The sequence below is a fragment of the Penaeus japonicus genome, unplaced genomic scaffold (genome assembly GCF_977035675.1).
Source record: "Penaeus japonicus unplaced genomic scaffold, GWHDUDI00000001_assembly GWHDUDI00000034, whole genome shotgun sequence".
Lineage (NCBI taxonomy): Eukaryota > Metazoa > Arthropoda > Malacostraca > Decapoda > Penaeidae > Penaeus > Penaeus japonicus.
Genome location: NW_028234436.1, coordinates 23,892,188 through 23,897,187, shown reverse-complemented (window position 1 = coordinate 23,897,187; position 5,000 = coordinate 23,892,188).

Here is a 5,000-nt window from a genome sequence, read left to right as displayed (position 1 = left end):
CAAACACTATTTCATAGACATTTGTTGTTGAGAGAGAGAGAGAGAGAGAGAGAGAGAGAGAGAGAGAGAGAGAGAGAGAGAGAGAGAGAGAGAGAGGAGGGAGGAGGAGAGGAGACGAGCTCTGGTCGCGAGGTCGACCGGACGAAGAAGAGGGACGATCGGAGAATGAGGGACGAGGGGAGAGACCGCCGGGGAATGCAGGGAGGAGATGGGAAGTGTAGAAGTGGGGTGGAGCGAGAGGAGAGAGAGTGAGAACGAGCCAGGAGAGGGAGCGGATGCCGAGAGCGCCGCAGAGGCCGCCAAGAGCAGGATCCGAGCGAGGATGATGGAGGTGAGCACGGAGAGAGAGAGAGCGGTATGTTGACTGGAGGAGAGAGAATGGTACAAACGAGTTGTTAGAAAGAGTATTTAAGAGGGAGAGTGATAAGAGAGGAGAGTGAGGAATGAGGAAGCGAGCGGAGACGTAAGTCGAAGAGAGGAAGAAGAGGAGAGAGAGAGAGGATGATATGCAGAGTTCAGGGGGACTTACCAGTGCGACCCACGCACTGAAGACCCACGCAACGATGACCCGAGAGAGACAGAGTACGCCTCGCACGGACGAGAGAGATGAGAGAGAGAGAGAAGAGAGAGAGAGAGAGAGTAGAGAGATCGTAGACAGAGAGAAGAGAGAGAGAGAGAGAGAGAGAGAGTGAAGAGAGGGAGAGATCGGGAGAGATGAGATGTAGGAGAGACGAGACGATAGTAACCCGAGAGGAGAAGAAGAGAGACGAGAGAGAAGTGGGGGAGAAAGGGGGGGGGGAGGAGAGAGCAGAAGGAGAAAGAGAAAGTCCGGGAGAGAGTATAGATCGTAGATAGAGAGAGAGAAAGAGAGATAGAGAGATAGAGAGAGAGAAAAAGAAGACGGAGTGAAAGTTTGATGAAAGAGTTTCAAAGAAATATATTTTGTTGATGCATTATTCATCAGCTTATCAACCTCTCTACCTGTCAAGTTATCACGTTCCTTATCTCTCTCTCTCCATCCAATTATCTCGTTCTTATATTAGCACCTCTCTTTCCTTCGCTCTTTCTATTTCTTTATTTCTCTTTCCATCCAATTATCTCGTTCCTATATTAGCACCTCTCTTTCTTTCTCTCTTTCTATTTCTTTATTTCTCTCTCCATCCAATTATCTCGTTCCTATATTAGCACCTCTCTTTCTTTCGCTCTTTCTATTTCTTTATTTCTCTCTCCATCCAATTATCTCTTTCTTATATTAGCACCTCTTTTTCTTCCTCTCTTTCTATTTCTTTATTTCTCTCTATTTGTTTTGTTTCTGTTTCTTTGCCTGTTTCTTTCTCTCTCTGTCTTTCTCTTTTCGTCTCTCTCTGTCTTTCTCTTTCTTTCTTTTTGGGGTAATTGTGTTGATGTCGTCGTGGCGTGCTCTCTCTCTCTCTCCTCTCTGCGTCTCTCTCCTCTCTCTCCCTCTCTCTCTCTCAATCTCCTCCTCCTCGTTCTCTCTCTCTCTCCGTCTCTCTCTCGTCTCTCTCTCTGCATCTTCTCTCTCTCTCTCCTCTCTCATCTCTCCTTCTGCTATCTCTCACTCTCTCTTTCTCCCTTTTTCTCTCAATAGTACTCTCCACAAAAGAATGTTAATACCTGATAGAAATATGACGAAATGATAATAGTGATGATGGCAATAATAACAATAATAACGATGATAACAATAATAATGATAACAATTATGAAAACTATGAGGACAATGAAGATAATGATTTTTAATTTCTTGAATAGGTTTTTCTTTATTTGTTGGTGTTTTTGGGTTATTTTTGGTTTATTGTGAGTTATTAGGTTTTGAGTTATTGTTATCAATTTATTGGTTATTATCATTGCCATATTTCTTGTATCTTTATCTGCGCTTCCTCGTATATTCCTCTTTCTGTTTTTTTTTTTTTTTTTTTTTTTATTATTATTATTATTGTGTATTTCTTTATTTGTATTTTCTTTTCTTTTTTCTTTCTTTTTAGTGATGCTATTTCTACTTTCGTCTTTATCTTCGTTCCGGCTTATCTCCCTCGTTCTGTCTCTGCATTCCCTCTTCTTCTATTTTCTCTCTTACTTTTCTAATTATTCTCTCTTTCGTATTGTTCCATTTATTCCGTCTTTACCTTCATTCCCTTTTATCTCCCTCTCTCTGTCTTTGTTTATATTCCTTCTCTTTGTCGTCTTTCTCTCCTCTCCCGCTTTTCTAATTATTTCGTCTTTAGTTATTGCTCCTCTCTGCGTTTCATTCCATCCACTTTTTATCTACGTTTCCTCTTATCTCCCTCTTTCTATCACTGACTCTCTTTGTGTTCCAACTCTTTCTCTTCTATTTCCTCTCCTGCTTTTATCAATTCCTCCCTTTTTATCTCCATCTTCCCTCATCTATCTTTCTTTGAACTCAAATAATATCTAGGAAGAACATCTAACGATTTGAATAGAAAGGAAATTTGCATAACGGATTGCTTGTTACAGTTGTAATCTCTCTTATTCTCTGTTTTATTTGTACGTCTGTCTTTGTATATGTTTATTTCTCTCTCTTTATATATATGTATATTTTTATCTTTGTTTCTTTTTCGTTCTCTCTCTCTCTCTTTCTCTATATCTATCTATCTATCTTTCTTTCTCTTCTTTCTTTTCTCTTTCTGTCAATCTCCTCTATCTCTCTTCTATTCTTCTCCTCTCTCCCTCTCTTCCTCTCTATCTCTATCTCTCTCTCTCTACTTCTCTCTCTCCTCTCTCTCTATGTCTCTCTACTCTGCTCTCTCTCTTTCTCTATCTCTCTCTGTTCTATTTCTTTACTCTTTCCTTCTCTAGTTTTCTCTCTCATCCTCTCTAAAACACTCTTTTCCATTTTCTCTCTCTCTCTGATTTCTCCTCTCTCTCTCTCTCTCTAATAATGATAGAAGTGATGATAATGATGATAAGAATAAGGACAATAATAACAACAACAATAATAATAATAATAGTGATTATAACTATGAAGATAACAGTAATAATGATAACTCCTCTCCTCTCTCTCTCTCTCTCTCTCTCTCTCTCTCGTTCTATCTTTATCTTTCTCTCTCTTATTTCTTTCAATAATAAAACATCAAGAATGATAGTGATAATAATGATGGTCATAATGATTATAATGATGACAATGATAGAAATGATAATAATGAAGATGGGAATAAGGACAATAATAACAACAACAATAATAATAATAATAGTGATTATAACTATGAAGATAACAGTAATAATGATAACAATACTGATGTTAATAATCATAACAATGATATTAACATTAAAAGTAACAGTGATAACAATAATGATAATAATAGTGATATAAAAAATTATGTTAAGTTAATACTTTTGATTATAATAGTATTAATGATAGCGTAACAATAAGAGCATAAAGGTAAAGTTGTTTCTTTACAACAATGCCATAAAAATGTTTCTTTTGGTTTGAATTCCTTTGTTTTATGAATGACTTATTCATAAGAAAAAAAAAAACACGCGACCTACGATGCATTTTATGAATGACTCATTCATAACAATAAAAACACACGATACACGATATATTTTATGAATGACAGACCACAAAAAAAACATACGATACACATATATTATGAAATGAACTCATTTCCAGAAAAAAAAAAAAACCAACATATGATAACATCGATCACTGTTTTATGACTCTGCCTTCATTCAGAAAAAAAAAAAAATAAAAACACACGATATACGATATGTTTTATGAATGACTCATTCAGAAAAAAAAAAAAAACATATGATACACGATATATTTTATGAATGACTCATTCAGAAAAAAACATACGATACACGATATATTTTATGAATGACTCATTCAGAAAAAAAAACATACGATACACGATATATTTTATGAATGACTCATTCAGAAAAAAAACATATGATACACGATATATTTTATGAATGACAATCTCAGAAAATCTAAACCCAACATACGATACAAACACGATAATATTTTTTTTTATTTTTTATGAATGACTCATTCAGAAAAAAAAAAAAACACACGATACACGATATATTTTATGAATAACTCATTTTGTTTTTGAATGAAGTTACGTCATCCATCTAGCGGCAATTGGCGGGGGGCGGGGGGGGGGTCACAAATTATTGATGACAATGATATTCAATTTTGTTGTAACTTTTACCATATTCTTCCTTAATTCTTTTAATAATCATATCAGATGAGGCAAAAATTAAGAAGAGATTGAAAAAGAATTGGCAGAGGTAAGAAGATAGAGATGAAGGAACGATAGAAGGAGGAGGAGGAGGATGAAGTGGAAGAGGAAGAGGAGGAAGAAGAATAGAAGTAGTAGTAGTAAGAGGAGGGGGAATAAAAGAAAAAGCGAAGGAAGGAGGAACAGGAGGAGGAAGATGAGGAATAGGTGGCGAGAGAGGAAAAGAAAGAAAAAGTAAATAAAAAGCGAAAGAAGGAGGAGGAAGATGAAGAAGAAGAGGAAAGAGAAAATGGAGGAGAGAGACAACATGAAGAAATAGTAGAAAAAGAAAAAGAAGAAGACGAAGTAGAAGATGAAAAAGAAAAAGAAGACATAAAAGACGACGAAGAGAGAAGAAAAATAGAAAACGATAAAAAAGAAGACGAATAAGAATTAAAGGAACAAAGAAGAAAGAGAAGAAACAAAATAGAAGAAGAAGAAAGGGAGGAACAGGAATAATAGGGGGAAAAATGCACACCCTCTACACACTGCGAAATGAAAAAGAAAAGAAAAAATAGCGAATGTTGCTAATAGAGAACGACATAAAAAAAGAGAGAGAGAGAGACGACTGGAGCAGAGAGAGAGAGACAGTGGAGAGTCGAGATCGAGAGCCGAGAGAGAGCACGCAGAGAGACGAGAGAGAACCGAGAAAGAGACGAGAAAGGACAGAGAGAGAAAGAGAGGGGAGGCAGAGACAGTAGGAGTGAGAGAGAGAGAGAGAGAGAGAGAGAGAAAGAG